Here is a 16498-nt window from a genome sequence, read left to right as displayed (position 1 = left end):
GAGGGGTGTACTCACCATCAAATTGGTATTAACTGATCAACACATAAGTGCTCATATAAGAATAACATCTATTGGATGTCGGGGGGGGGGGATGGGGGAGTGGGGAGGGCATTTTGGAGGCAGGAGAGGGTTAGCAAATGTTTCCCTTCGGTGTTTCTGAGGGTTCCTGACAGAGCCCATCAGAGCTGCCTTTTATCACCACTGCACGCTTTAGTGCATCTGTCCTGGCTCACAGACATTGTGTTCCCTGCTGGATTAATCCTGCCTGTATTCATACTCAGGATGTGGGCCACAGGGAGGGAGGGGGCAGGGAGGAGGGAAAGAGAGGGAGAGGGAAGGAGGGGGTGGGAAGAGCCAGAGAATAAGGTGAGAAGAGAAAAGGAAACTTTAAAAGTACCAAGCAACAGACCCTGGAAGAAAAAACAAAAGAATTTGCAAAACTAGGGAAAAATACAGTTTAGACAAATTAAAGCTAAAAAATCTCAAATGGAAGGCAAAAATGTGACCAAAAAAAAACAAAAGTGTAAAGCCAAAGTCCCAGAATGTGAAGGGCATTCAACACCAGCGCAGAGAGACCCCAGCTTCAGGTTAGCTCTATCAGAAGAGCTTTATTACATGTTTGTAAAGCAAATTAATCCCTTATTGATTCATTCCTTCATTCCTTCATTCTTTCACATATTTATTGGGGGCCTATTATGTCCAGGCCCCACGCTATGGTACGCTGGACAAGTTCTCATGTACTCAGCTCTGCCACAAGCTTACTCTAAGATCTAGAGAAGGATGCTGAATACATCAGAACTTTGGTTTTGCCCTCTATAAATCTTGTACCCAAATCAAACCTATTAGAGAAGCACTTTGGTATTCCCTCAGTGAAAGGCATTTTGGAAAGAAAAGGACTGCTGGCTTGGCATGCAATGAACTCCAGTTGTAAAGGTGCATTTGCATTTGAGTGCCACAAAGGGCCTCCCCGTCTGGATTGGCTGACACATCAAGCTCTTCCAGTGCTGTGGTTCTGAGACTAGTCTCTCATTTGAGAGAGCAGAGGCACAGATGCATGAGGTCTCTGTCACCCTGAGTAAGCATCCTGGGGACAAAGACTGAATCTAGTCCATGTCCTTGTCCTCTCTGCACGTCATACCTGATACTTAGTATGCTTAGTAGGTGCTCAGTTAATGTCGTATTGTGAAGGTCGGGAAGGACATCCGAGAATCCATAAATAAGAGCTGGGCCTTGAAGCCTTAATGGACTGCCTGCATCAGGCATACAGAAGGTGCTTAATAAAAGAAGTTTAAGAAGTTCGTGGAGAGGAAAAAGAAGAGTAAGGCAGAGGGACGGAGGCATAAAATGCATGCTGAATTCAAGGAACAGAGAGTTTGTTGAGTGTGGCTAGATCAGTGTGTCCCAAGAATTCCTGCGGAAGCTGGCTTTGGCATATAGATTCCTGAAATCTCTGCACCAAGAAATTCTGATTCAGTATCCCTGAGGTCCAGCAAGGCCATCTGCATTTTAAACAAGCACTGTCGGTTTATTTTGTTACAGGTGGTCTGCAAACCACACTTTGGGAAACACAAGCTCATAGACAGGGAGGGGTGTAGGGGGCGAATAGCATGAGCGTGTGGAAAATGAGCCCAGGGTTGGCTGAGAAAAGTTTGGAGTCCGTCCAGGAAGGGAGGCCTCCAAGGTTTCTAAGCAGGGGACAGACAGGGCCAGATCTGTGATGGAAATCAACTGTTCTTACTAAAGCTCGGGCCATTTTCTCTCTCTTCTGCTCCATCAGATATCGTTGCTTCAAGGGCCATGAACAAATAACATTTCATTAAAGCCTCCAGGTTTTGTAGGATCCGGAGTTCCAGTTACCGGTGGAATGTGGAGTTCACAGGCCGCGTTCAGGCTTGCAAGGAGAGGATTAATTAGGTAAAAAGGCAGTTGCACACATAAGTGGGTGCCCACAACCCAGTCTGGCCTGGTGTTTTGGTGCACTCATTCAGGCATACAATACTCTCTTCAGTTCTAAGCGCCACCTCTTGAAACAAGTTAAAAAGCGAGTTCCAAGTGAGATGCCCAAGTGCTATGTTTTACACAGACTAATGATCAACAGCCTTCTGTTTTTATGGGCCTGGCAACCAGACTGGGCTCACACACTGCTAAGGAAGCTATAGAAAAGAACCACTGCGTCAAACATCTGACTACATAGCCAAGTGCTGGAAAATATGTTTTAGGTTTAAAAAAAAAGCAATTGTTTTCCTGAAATTATTTGTTTCTAAAAATTTGGCCTTGTGGGGTTTTTTGTTTTTTACATTAAAAAATTGCCATGTGTTTCATTATGTTGGGGCAGTGAAATTAAAATTAACATTCATAATGTGTTTCACTCTTTAGAAAGCACTTTCTCACGTAACATCTCCTTTGAGTCTCAAAATAATCTTGTGAGCTAGATGTTATCATTAGCCTCATTTTACAGATGAGAAAACAAACTGTAAGCTTCGTGACTTATTTAAAGCCACGCAGTTGGAAATTGCGGCACTAGTAGCCAATCTCAGGTCTTCTGAACCCAAGATCCATAATTATTAATACTAAATTGCAAGGAACCCTCGCAATCAATGGGAATGAGGATATGTCAGATATCACCTTCACACCTCTGTAGCGTGCGATAGCTCAGCTTCATAGCTAGTTGCCTCAACATCTTGTTCATTTCAAATGCCTTTGACAGAAAGAAAGAAGTGGGTAGGGTCAAGGGTACTGTGTCCAAGTTGATGGTCGACTAGATTGCATAGTTAGTGATGCTCAGAACATCATTCATTGGGGTTGCTAATCCAATACTTTCTCCTTAAAGTATCTCTCAAAAACCTGGAAACAAGATTGCCTACGAGAATTAGATCATAGACAATAAGATACATTCCAAGTCCCCTTAGAGGTTGAATGGCTCCCAATCTTGTAAGATATGATTGTCTGAATGGATGTCTTAATGTGTCTAAGAAATAGTATGGCAGGCAGAAGGGGGTTGGTCATCATCTCAGAGACAAACGTGGCAGGACCATGTGAACTCTGTGTGGGGAAGGACGTGCTGTGGCTCAACAGCTTGGTCCTTTCGGGCCCGGTGGCATGCACACCTTTGCCACAGAAATAGATGCCATTCAATATTCAGGACGCAAAACCTAACCCCCTGTGTCATTTCCATGCTCACTGAGGCAACTCTGGGACTTGACTTCCCTATTTAGGGGGGCCTGTGGGGCCTTTGAGATGCAGGCCCCCAGACTCTCCAGGTGCCCCCCAACCCTGCCCCTACAAGTGCCCAAGCACTTGCTCACTCTTTCTAAACACCCAGAGCAAGTCCTGGAAGAGATGTTCATAGCTCCGGATTAGGCTTTAACATTTGTGAGGGCCAGCGCTAGCCCATGGCTCTCCAATGGGCCTCCAGTTTTCAAACTGGAGTTTGAAATATGAGAAGCGGTCATTTTTCTGCTCCGCTTCATTTTATTTTATTTTTTTAACATTTTCCACCTCCCTGCTATGTTGAGCCATCCTGACCTCTCTTCTGTTCCCACAGTGCATTTTGTCCTCTTTCAGAGAGTGTCCAACATGCCTTCGCTCTGCTTCTTTCTTATCCCCTTCTCCTCTTTTACCTTCATGGTCCCCACTCATTTTTTCAATTTTGTATTTTATGTAATTTTAGACTTACAGAAAAGTTGCAAATATACTACAGTGAGTTCCCACATACCCTTCACCCAGTCAGTTCCCCTATTATCATCAAGTGCAATAATCAAAACTAAGAAATTGACATCATTACAATACTATTAACTAAACTATGGACTTTATTTAGATTTTACCAGTTTTTGCACTAATGTCCTTTGTCTGGTCTAGGATTCAATCCAGGATTCCACATTGTATTCAGTCATCATATCTCCTTGGTCTGGTCAATCTATGACCATTCCTTTTCTTGATCTTGACACTTTTGAGGAGTAGTGGTCAGTTATTTGGCAGAATGTCCTTCAATTTCAGTTTGTCTGATGTTTTCCATTTTAAGGCAAGAGTACCACAGACATGATATGCCCTTCTCAGTGTATCATACTAAGGGTACATAATGTCGGTATGTCTTAGTGATGTTAAGGTGGTTATCCCTTGTTTAAGGTAGTCTCTGTTAAGGTAGTGAGGATATTTTTTTTTAATTTTGTGATTAATAAATATCTTAGGGGTGATATTTTAAGCCTATGCAAATATCCTATTTGTCCTCAAACTTTCACCGACTAATTTTAGCATCCATCAATGGATCTTGGCATGAAAAATTATTGCTGTGGTATTCTAGTGAATATTTTCTATTTCTCTAACTCCTTCTACGTTTGTTATTTGAAATTCCTCTGTAAGGGAGAAATGCGCCTTCTATCTTATCTATTTATTTATTCAACTGTTGATTTATATCAGTATTGACTGGTGAGTATTTTTTGTGTTCTATGGGCTATAATGTAAAACAATCGCTATTTATTTTGCTGTTGCTCCATCTTTGGCTACAGGTTGCCTCCTTTGCCCTTACACCTTCTCCCATCCTTTTTTGACTACTTTCTTACTTTTTTGGCAACACTAGATACCCCTGGCTCATTGTGTATTTTTCCTGCCCTAGCCCTGGACTCAAATACCTTTCCAAGAATCCCTAACTCTTTTTATTGGAGAATAGTATACAGAAACCAAGATTTGGGTGCTGAGTGTGCTCACTGCTACTGGGGTGTCATTGCTTTTAGGATCTCTCAGCAGATAGAACTAGGAAATATAGTTGTGAATACTAGTATCATACTAGGTGCATACACACATCTATATTTATTTCCGTATCTTTTTCTGCATATATACTTTTAAAGCCATGAAGTCATACTGATTCCTCTGACTCTAATCCCACACCAGAGTTCATTCTAGGCTTACCCTTACTTGTAATTTCTTTCTCTGCTAGTGAGAAACCTGGCTTTCATTATCAATTATGTATTTAATTATTTGCTCAACCCTGGTGTACACACAAAGTAGTTTCAGAATTGCTAATCCATACCTCTGTGAGAAATAAATTTACTAATGAGAGTACAATATTTGTGTACAGTGCTTGGTTAGCCTCACAGTATTCAGTCAAAATACTATTTTCCAAAGGAATCTAGATAAATTCTTTTCTCTCACTCACGACATTATGATTATATTATTTATTTGTAACATTGTTAGGTTTAATTGTTATAGTTCGTATTCCATTTGGAGTCTCCCCCATCTGGTTGATTTTTAAAAATTGACATACAGTAAATTCTCTCCGTGTAATACATTTTGATGATGCATGTTATGCAACCTTACATTGTTTTTCTATGTCCATAAAACTGGAGTTTTTTCCTTGTTGTATATCTTTAGACATTTCTGTTTATTTTTCAAAGTGCTTTATAGTAACTTTATAAATTGGTTATTCCTGGGGAGAAAAGTGTCAGTATCTCTGTACTCCACATGAAGAGTTCTCAAGTTAGGGGTCAAATTGTGTCTGTATAAAGCCACCGTTCAAATTTGGTCAAATCAGTATTTTCCATCATCTAAGCAACAGTGCTGCATAATCAATCAGATCAGCTGTGCTGCCAGTCTATATTGACTCTTAAGAAATCAAATGGCTCATAAGGGAGGATGTGTGGGACCAGGGCTAGGAAAGAAAGATATATTAAAGGGTGAAAGCTGGCCAGTTCTTTCTCCCTTCCTCTCCTTTCTTACCTTTCTGTAGCAAACATCTACCCATTGCCTACCTTATTTCAGAAGTTGTCCAAGGCATTGGGACTACAGTGGTGATTAAGGCGCAGGATCTGGTGTTGTGGGTTTCATGTCACGTGGGAAAAATTAAAGATAGACCACAAGTGAATGGCATCTCCTCCAATTAAGAAATGTGACAACCTGAAAAACTTAACTATAGAACCATGCAGTGAGTGCTCTGATAAGGATAAACACCAAGTGATAGGGGTCCTCGGATAATAGGCTCCTATCCCATGCTGGGAAGGTGCAGTGAGTAAGAAAGGCCAGAGGAACTAACAAGCCAGGATTTGCAGGACAAATAGGAATATGGTGAAGAAGACAGTAAAGATGTTCCAAGCAAGGACACCCCATACACAAAGGCCTAGAGACATGAATGATCCTGGAGCATTCTGAAGAAATTCTGCATGGTGAGGGAGGGAACAGGGTCAGGGTAGGGAATGGTTGAAGACCACATTGGAGCAGTACTTGCTAGGGACCAGTATGAAAGGTTTAGTGTGCTTTGCTAAGGAATTTGGTTTCATCCTAAAAGTGGTCAATGATGTCAATGAATAATTTCAGGGGGAGGGATACGACATGATCAAATTTGCCATTTCTAAAGATGTCTCCAACGGGAATATGGAAAATGGAGCAGTGACAGGGGCAGATGGAAGGTAGGGAGATTAATCAAGAGGCTTTTGTAATATTCCATGCAAGAAATGAAGGTTTGCACTAGGACAACTGCAGAAGGGACCACAGGTAATGGATTCTGGAAAGACATAGGATGTGGCACTGTCAGAGGCAGTGACCATTGATTGTGAAGAAGGAAGCAAAAGAAGGCGTCAAGGATGATTCCCAAGCTTCTGTCTCAGACAGCTAGTAGTCATGCTGTTACTAAGGCAATTTAAGACTAATTTTTTTAAAGAACATCAGACATAGAGGAAGAAGCAGATTATTTTTCTTCTAAATAAGTGGGCCTTTGCTAATATCACACATACTCATTGAAAAGGGTATATAAGTCAGTTAAGGGTATATAAGGGTATATAAGTCAAATATAAGTCAGTTTCACTGCTCGTTACCATCATTTGTCGACCCCCCCTGAAGAGGAAAGGAGAGAATCCTAGTCCCAAGGAGCATAGGAGGTTACGATTTCAGGTAGGTTTGGGCAGTTGCACAGAGCTTTGCACTCAGAAGGGCCCTGTGCTTGCTATTATTTTCTGTGGCTGCCATCTTGAAATTTTTAATTTTATCTTTGAATTTGTGTTTTGTTAGTGAAGTTCTGTGGGACAACACAGGATGCAGTGGAGGCTTGGAGCCTCAGCCCACATGTGGTCCTATCTCACACTGCCTCCCTCCTCCCTGGGGCAGATTCTTAACTGCACACTCCCTGGCCCCCTGGTGTCCTGGACTGCCCTGACCTCCCCCTTCCCACCCCTGCTCTACGACCTCAGTTACCCTCTGCCTGTGGTGGGGGCATGGGTGTAAGCATGGGGAAGGTCAGGGTAAGGCATGTACCCCATTCACCTCAAAGAAGGGCAAGGCAGTGCTTGTTCCCACCCTGGGCTGGCAGGTCCACAGCGTATTCAGCCAGCAACTGGGCAAGGATGTCTAGCCCAGTATAGAGGTTATAATTCCATGGAGGTCACTTCTCTCCTGTGGGTTGTGAAAAAGGAAGATTGACTTCCCTATTCCCAACTGGGATCCGGAATTTTTATTTTGCACCATGCAAATTATGTAGGCCCCTTGGGTGTGTTGTCCAATGACAAGAAAGGGTGGGTAGAATTATTCTAACTCATCATGTGTTCTTCAGAAAATCGAGTCCTTCCTTGTCCTGTCAGAAGAGGAATAGGACATTCATTCCACTGTGGGATTTCAGAGGATGCAAAGCAGAGACCAGGTCAGGGATGAATTCTATCACTGCAAGCTTTTTGGGAGAGTCTCAAGCCCTTCTTTTACAGGGCTAGCTGGGCATGGTCCTGACTCTTACTGATTGTGCCTAGACATTCAGGAGATGGGATGCACCTCCTGCACAGTGAGTTACAAAGCATTTTTTCTTATTGTGGTAATAAACACAACATTAAATTTGCCATCTTAACCATTTTTAAGTGTATGATCCAGTAATGTTACATGTATTCACACTATTGTGCAATAGATCTCTGAAACTTTTTCATCTTGCAACACCAAAACTCTAAATCCACTAAACACTAATTCTTCCTTCCCCTCCCCCAGTCCTTAGTAACTTCCTTTCTCCTTTCTGTGTCTATGGTTTTGACTAGTCAAGATACTTCATATGAGTGGGATCATATGGTGTTTGCCCTTTTGTGACTCATTTATTTTGCTTAGCATAATGTCCTCAAGATTCATCCATATTGTAGCATGTGACATGATTTCCTTCTTTTTAAAGGCTGCATAATATTCCATTTTTGTATGGATATATCACCTTTTCTTTATCCATTCATCTTCCATGGACATGTGGGTTGCTTTCACCTCTTAGCCATTGTCACTAGTGCTACAATGAACAAGTACGTGCACATATCTCTTCAAGATCCTCATTTCAATTCTTTTGGGTATATACCCAGAAGTGAGATTGCTGGATTATATGGTAATTCCGTTTTTGATTTTTTAAGGAAACTCCTTGCTGTTTTCCATAATGGTTGCACCATTTCACATTCCCATGAACAGCGTGGAAGGGTTCCAATTTCTCCACATTCTAACCAACACTTATTTTGGGTGTTATTTTGTTTTGTTGAGAGTGACCATCTTATTGGGTATGGGGTAATATCGTGCTGTGGTTTTGGTTTGCATTTCCCTAATTATTAGTGATGTTGAGCATCTTTTCATGTGCTTATTGACTGTTTGATATATATATATATATATGTATATATTTAGTATACACACACACATATATGTATCTTTGTTGGATAAATGCCTATTCAAATCTTTTGTCCATTTTTAAATCAGGTTATTTGCTTTTTATTGTTGAGCTGAAGTTTCTTATATAGTCTTGATGTTAACCTCTTATCACATATATGACTTGCAATTATTTTTTACGATTCTGTAGTTTCCTTTTAACTCTTTTGATTGTTTCCTTTGATGTGCAGAAGTTTTTGAGTTTAATATGGTCCCATTTGTCTATTTTTAAATTTTGTTGCCTGCCTTTTTGGTGTCATATTCAAGAAATCATTGCTAAATCCAATTTCCTATAGCTTGATCTCTATGTTTACTTCTAGGAGTTTAATAGTTTTAGGTCTAACTTTTAGGTCTTGAATTATTTTGAGTTAATTTTTTGTAATGGTGTAAGGTAAGGATCCAGTTTTCCTATCCCCATTTGTTGAAGAGACAGTCCTTTCCTCATAGTGTAGTCTTGGTACCCTTGTCAAAAATCTTTTGGCCATATATACAAGGATTCATTCAACGTCTATTCTGTTACATTGATCTATATATCTACCTTTATGACTCCCTTAACTACTGTTGCTTCGTAGTGTGTTTTTAAACCAGGGATTGTGAGCTTTCAGACTTTGTTCTCTTTCAAGTTTCTTTTGGTTATTTTGGGTGTCTTGAGATTCCATATGGCTTTTAGGATGGCTTGTTCTATTTCTGTAAAAAATGTCATTGGGATTTTTGATAGGGATTGTTTGAATCTGTAAATTGCTTTGGGTCCACAAATCATTATAAAACATACAACCAATCACAAAGGAGTATGCATGTAAAACTGGCAAAATACGAATAAGGTTGATAATTTTATCAATGTCAATTGGTTAAGTTATTGTACTATAGTTAGGTTAGATGTTGTGGTATAGTTAGGGAGGAAGTGGGTGAAGGGTATACAAGATCTCTCTGCACTATTTCTATAAGTCATGTGACTCTATAATCATCTAAAAATAAATAAAAAACAAAACACACAGCTAAAAGTCAATCATATGTTATCATTTCAAACATACCATTAGCATCTAAATATAAAACACTATGTAGTAGTCACATAGCTTTATACCTAAGACAAACTGGTCTTCACCTGCTTTAGGCAATGGCATGGTTTTTGGTTTTAAAACTATGATTCCACCTCAGGCCCAGTATCAATTGTAGGTATCCTTTCAGCATTCCAGATCACATATATCCACATCAACTGCTATGTCACGGATACTTGATTTTATTAATTCTTCATCTGTTCATCCATTTGCTATATTTATGCATTGGACATCTACCACGTGCCAAATATCACGTTAAACATGGGGGTACAAAGATGCCCCGTGCTTGAGGATATTGCAGCGAGAAAAGAAGACAGATTCACAATTACGATTACAATGCTCATGAAAGATGCCAAATAAAGGCAATAAGAGCATTTCGTGGGAGGACAACTGGAATTGGCGAAAGGAGGCTCGGGTGAGGACAGTCTCAAAGAGTAAGTAAGAGTCAGATGAGAAGAGAACAGGAGAAAGGGTTACATCAGAAGAATAGAAAGTGGGCAGGCTGGGAAGCATGAGAAAACGTGGTGCTGTGAGGAAGGGCGAGGAGTCGCTGAAGCACAAGATACAGGCAGGTGGGACCCAGGGGCGCCAACCTGGAGAGCTGAGCTGGACCAAACCAGGGAGCACTTACCTCTGAATTGAAGGAACTGGGGAGCCATCGCAGAAGGGCAGAGACATGACTGATCCCATCTTCTTCATCAATCTGGATTAATAAGGACAAGGTTTATGAGTTTTTTTTTTAAGAATTAGGAATCAGTGGACTGTGGGATTAATTTTCTCAATCCTTCCTTATCCCAGACAGAGGTTCATATACAAGGCACTTCTGAAATTGGGCCCACCAAACCCCAAACAATTTCACTTCCTATTTGGTGAATCCAACTAATAGAAAGCAAAGAAAATGAAACCGGTTTTTGAATCTCAGTGGGAGAGGTAGCAGGAAGGCTCCTACACCACTACCAGCCCAGCGTCTGTCTTCCTCTCCACTCTCCTTCCTTCCTCGTGGCTCTGCCTGGAGGCCCACAGAGACCTTCCAACCACTGTCCAGGGAGACCAGGTAGCCTTCCGTCTGCGACCAGGAGAGTGGCAGAGCTGGGGCCTCCTTGTTGAATTCTGCTTGTGAGTGCAGGACTGAAGAAGTGGGGTAGGGTAGAGTACGGCAGGGCATAGTGGGTTTTCTGTTGCTGTGGCCAAAAGTCTCAGTGAATCCTGCATACCTTATCAAGGAGAAAGAAAATAACATATCTGGAGCAAAACAAGGCAGCACGCCACCTGTCTCTAAGCTTGCAACGGCAGCTTTGGCATCAGATTCTGCCTAGCTCATTCCCCGAAACATTGATTCCCTCAAACATTGATTCCCTTCCACAGAAGCATCCCCGTCGCTAAAAACCCTTACAGGATGTGTGAGAAACTTCTTCCCTTTTAAATGGCTGACTGAACAAATTTAACGGCAGCTGTTACCCACTGAGTTTGGTATCAAAGCTCTGAGGTCCGGTTCTCTTTGAGTTTCTGCTTTCATCTGGAATCTCTCGCCCCTGCCCTCTTGGCTGCCGCTGCTGCACAATATCAAACAGCTGGAGTCTGGGCAGTTCCAGAATCCAAGTTTCTGAGCCTAACACGTGAGAGGGGTGGGGGGCTGGGGTGGGGGCGGGACAGGGGGAGGACAGACGGAGGGAGTTGAGGAAGGTGGGGGTTTCGCGTGGGACCCACTGGGGCTGTGCTTGCTTTAGAGAGTCTGATATCTTGGCAAAGTGGTCTCAAGTAGAACCCAGGCAGAGTGCAAGAGACAGAAGAGTCAACAGACAGATTCTATTTGTCTGGGTCTTCAGGAATGTGCAAAATCAAGTACACGGGAGGGATCAGAAAAATGGCCTTGGACTATCCTATTTTTCGTTTTTCTATCCCAGCTTTATCTCTTATTCAAACTTTTACTAATATAACTGCCATTTATTGAGTGCCTACCAAGGTTATATTTAAATACTTATTAACAACAAGAACAGCATGGAAGTGATCAATCAGAAGTGCTAGCCACAAACAGCAGGTATACCAGATGACCCACTTAGAGTCAGTAAATGCTAAGAGAAACATTTTGTATATATTATTTCTAATGTAAACAGATGAAGAAACTAGCGTTCAGCAAGGTGATTTGTACAAGCTCACACAGCTTATTTAAGACTGAATTCAAACCCAGATTTGTCTTGATTCCACAATATTTCTCTCTTTTCTTTCTTTCTTTTTTTAATGTCATCCTCCCCGCTAGAGTACATTTGTTCGTAGGCAGCCTTGTGGGGATCCAGAGACTAATCCCTTAAAGCCAACAGAATTCATGGCAGTAGGAATGCCTGAGTTGGCAGCCCGGGGCTAGAGAAGTCAGTCCCAGCCAGTTCAACTTTATGAGGAATAGATGGCATTGTACCAGGCTCACCTGTAATTCTGCCTGAACCATGCAATTTGGGGTTTAATTATACGCTGTTTTGCGCTGTTTACTAATTGTTGCATAGGTCAATCTTATACTTTCATTCATCATTCTTCATTCAGTCAACAAATATTTTAGAGCAACTGGGCACATTTCTTCTCTGGCAGCCCTATGATATCAAGCATGGAGAGGTAAGCCAATTCAGATAACTAGTTAATGGCCCACTAAAGAGCAAACGAGGGCTGATTTTCCTAATTATAAATTAATGGATTAAGTTATGCACTTATTTTGAAAATGTATTGAGATATTGCCTTAATAAAGAAAAATGCTATACATTCAAGAGCCCAAAATTTAAACCAGAAATTTGGCTTCATGAATATTTCATTTCTAGTACCTCTTATCAAGATAAAATGTCTTTATCCAAATATCAACTTGAATAAGAATGTATATAAAAATCAATTTACTAATTACTGTTAAAACTGTGAATTTTGGTATCTCATTTTTAATCTTAACTCATGTATCAGAGATACATTCTCTTACAGAATACAATCCTTGGACTCTTATATTAGTTACAATTAGTAAGTTACCTTAGCCGTTGGAATGCACTTGGATGCCCCTTTGAAAAAAATGAACACTCCTTGGAGAGCCCATAAAAGATTAATGGCTTGACAAAATTCAGGAATCTTCTAAATATACCTTTCTTACTCCAAGAAGTAGCCTGTAACTCACCAAACAGTTGTGGAGAAGTAGTGTGTTGCACTGGAAAAATCTTGGGTTTTAGAATGCGTACCACCACTTAGTTGGGGATCTTAGGCAAGTTACTAAATTTTCCTTATCTGTAAAATGCAGATAATTGAACCTACAGCAAAGGATTGTTGTGGGGATTCAAGATGGAATGTACACACAGAATCCAGCACAGAGACTGGAGAGGAAGGTGTTCTATAAACATTAGTTTATTTCTCAGAGTCTTGTTGGGAAAGTTAAATAGAATCATAAATATAATTGTGTTCATATAGTAAGCAATTATTGTTTAACACTTCCCACTGGAGTGTTATCTCCACTATAGTGAATATTTGACAGTTGTTTTCTTTACCTGGTCAATGTAATCACCCAAACTAGATAATTCAGTCAGGTTTCCACTTGGGGCTTTGCGCTTGATGATCTCATTGTTGCTTTTAATTAAAATAATACCAGAGATGGAAATGTACATTGGAACCACTGGAGGACAATTTTACAATACCAACCAAACGCCTTTAAAATGTTGAATCCTATCCATAGATCCCAAACTCCTACTCAAAGGAATTCACCCTTAAGGAAATAATCAGAATCATAAGTAAAGATTTATGACAAGATGTTTAATCAACTGCAGCGCAGGTTAATAATAAAAATGGAAACAATCTAAATATATGACAATAGAAGAATGGTTGAAAAAATAACAATTTCATTAATGGACTAGTACACAGCTGTTAAAGTGAAACGTTGGAGAAGATTCAATGACAGGGGAAAAATAATCTCATTGGGCCTTTCGGATCCACCATCTGTGGTGGAACCGCCACCAACATGCAGATTTTTGTAAAAACCCTTACAGGGAAGACTATCACTCTCAAGGTTGAACCCTCGGATACAATAGAAAATGTAAAGGCCAAGATCCAGGATAAGGAAGGAATTCCTCCTGATCAGCAAAGACTGATTTTTGCTGGCAAGCAACTGGAAGATGGACATACTTTGTCTGACTACAACATTCAAAAGGAGTCCACTCTTCATCTTGTGTTGAGACTTCGTGGTGGTGCTAAGAAAAGGAAGAAGAAGTCTTATACCACTCCCAAGAAGAATAAGCATAAGAGAAAGAAGGTTAAGTTGGCTGTCCTGAAATACTATAAGGTGGATGAGAATGGCAAAATTAGTCGCCTTCGTCGGGAGTGTCCTTCAGATGAATGTGGCGCTGGAGTTTTTATGGCCAGTCACTTTGATAGACATTATTGTGGCAAATGTTGTCTAACTTACTGCTTCAATAAACCAGAAGACAAGTAATTGTATATGAGTTAATAAAAGACATGAACTAACATTTAAAAAAAAAAATCTCATTGGAATGTTAAACTTAAAAAGTAGGATAACAACCTGTAAGTATGATGAACCCAAATTTGCAGAATATAAAAGTACTAGATTAATCAATGAAAAAGCTGGCTCCTACCTGAATTACCAAATGCATAAAAAATTGTACAAAATATTGAATAATCGCACCCTGTTTAAGTTGCCCTTCAAACATCTTCCAATTCTGATTTAATTAGAATCATTTACTCAGTGTAGAGAAACTATGTATTTGTATTGTTGAGAAACAAAAACAGGAAAGAAAAATGCCTAGAAAAAGCACTCCATTATGTTAATAATGTTATCTCTGGGTAGTAAATTGTAGGGGATTTTCCACTTCTTTGTGTTTTTCTGAATTTTCTAAATTATATTCAATGCACATATTTTACAATCAGGAAAACAGATTTGTATTAAAAGAGGGAAAAATCCATCAAGTCCCTATTTCTCTTTGTCTACATCTTAGTAATTTTCTCAGCACAATCCTCTCCAGATATCCCTCACAACCAAGGAAATCCCTGTTCATATGATATAGTTAGATTATCTATAGCACACTGAGGAGGGAGTGACATCTTTTCATGTCACTTGCTAAACTCCTTCCAGTTTATTTTGCACAGCCCAGCAACATAGCGACTTACATAGACCTACAGTCCCTGCTTACTCCCCCCTCATTTCCACCCAGCATAATAAATTAATGTGACAATCACTTCCATACTAAATGCTTCTTTCTTGGTAAAGGCCCATAAAGTTCCCAAGAAAGCAAGATGCCAGAGGTAACTCAGCTCTAACAGAACAGAGAGCAGTAAAAAGCACCTTATTAGGACCAAACTCCATCTAACTGTCTTCAGATGGCTGAGGGTGTTGGAGTGGGTGGGGTGGGTTAGGTAGAAACTAATGGAAAGGGGAGGGGAGAATTAGGCAAGAAACAGCTTCTAGGCAAAGGGGAGTGCAACTGAGAGTTCAGAGATACATTGTTCTTACAATAATAGCAATAAACACAATCACATTAATAACAAAAATAATAAACATGCCTGAGGTGCCACCAATGTGTTTGATGCTTCAGGCAGAATTAAGTCCTTTCTGCTAAACTGTGATCTGCATTCTGCCTAAACTACAGGAAAAGTGAGCATCCTATGGTGAAAGAAGGTACAAGACCAAGAGTCTTTCTTTCAGCTACATAGTGTTGGTAATGACCGCTATATTCTTTATCTTCTGTTGTATTCTGATGCTTTGACTTGGAGCCCAGGACTGTGTGGACCCAAAGACCAGCATGGAGGGAATAGAGAGTCCTAGGAGAAAAATGATGTGAAGGTGTAGGAGACACCTTTCAGACATTGAACAATAAATAGTATATAGGAATATAGAAGAATCAATCTGAGAACTTCATGTGTCTTGTTCTCATCGGAATCCCACCATCACCAGTGACAGTGGTACTTGAAATCATCTTCGAAAAACAGAAAGCTGGATACCCTGCCTGGGGCTTTGGGTAAAAGTGGTGTTTTCACTGCAGAGAAAGTCTGCTGACCCATTCCCTTGGGGAATAAAGAGTCCTGTACCCAGGGTGGACCCTGGGCCTCATATCCCTGACTTGTGCCTCAAAAGGACAATAAGAAGGTAGAAGCTAACATGGTCATTGATTAGGAAGAAAAATAGGTCTTTGAGAATGTTGGGGGGATTGGTAGAGAATAAAAGAGAAGGAAAGTGGAAAGGGGTAGATTGGAGAGGACAGGAGAATGCAGGTGGGTAACTAAAGAGGGAGTTCAGACCTTTTTCCCCTCCTTATTGAAAATGGATTGTCCTCTGGATCCATTCTGCCACATAATTTGATTCATTTGGGATATGCCCAAGGATGCAGGCACATAGAACTGAAAGTGCAAGATAAATCAACAAAGAAACTGGCTCCTGCCTGAATTACCAAATGCAGGAGGAAAAAATAGTGCAAAATATGGAATAAGATACATTTATGTTTACCTTTCAAATGTCTTTTGGTTCAGATTCAATTAGAATCATATACTCGGTGTAAAGCATGTAGTTTTCTGATGAGAAACAAACAATAGAAAGCAAAACTAAGGTCCAGAAAGGTTAAGTGACTTTCTGAAAGTCACAGTGGCTTCCTGACTCCCCGTGCAGTGACCCTGCCACAGAGGGAAGGCAGCACCCCCATTAGCCCTACTGCCGCCATGCCTGACCGACTCCCAGCACAGAGTCCTCACCCCCTGGACACAAACTCCCCGTCCACTTTGAACAAGTCTTAGTCTTTCTGGGTCTCGGTTTTCTTAGCTGCAGTGAAGGTGTGGAATTGATGACCCTT

At 40.7% G+C, this 16498-nt stretch overlaps 1 pseudogene across 1 annotated transcript; it reads left to right on the top strand.

Annotated features, from left to right (window-relative positions):
• The first annotated feature begins 13626 nt into the window (after positions 1-13626).
• On the top strand, positions 13627-14167 carry LOC105816759 (annotated as a pseudogene). The gene has a single exon (XR_001137806.1). The product of XR_001137806.1 is annotated as a ubiquitin-40S ribosomal protein S27a pseudogene (transcript).
• Positions 14168-16498: the final 2331 nt, after the last annotated feature.

Source organism: Propithecus coquereli, unplaced genomic scaffold, assembly GCF_000956105.1.
Source record: "Propithecus coquereli isolate 6110/MARCELLA unplaced genomic scaffold, Pcoq_1.0 Scaffold386, whole genome shotgun sequence".
Classification (NCBI taxonomy): domain Eukaryota; kingdom Metazoa; phylum Chordata; class Mammalia; order Primates; family Indriidae; genus Propithecus; species Propithecus coquereli.
This window is presented reverse-complemented; position numbering and strand designations above follow the sequence as displayed.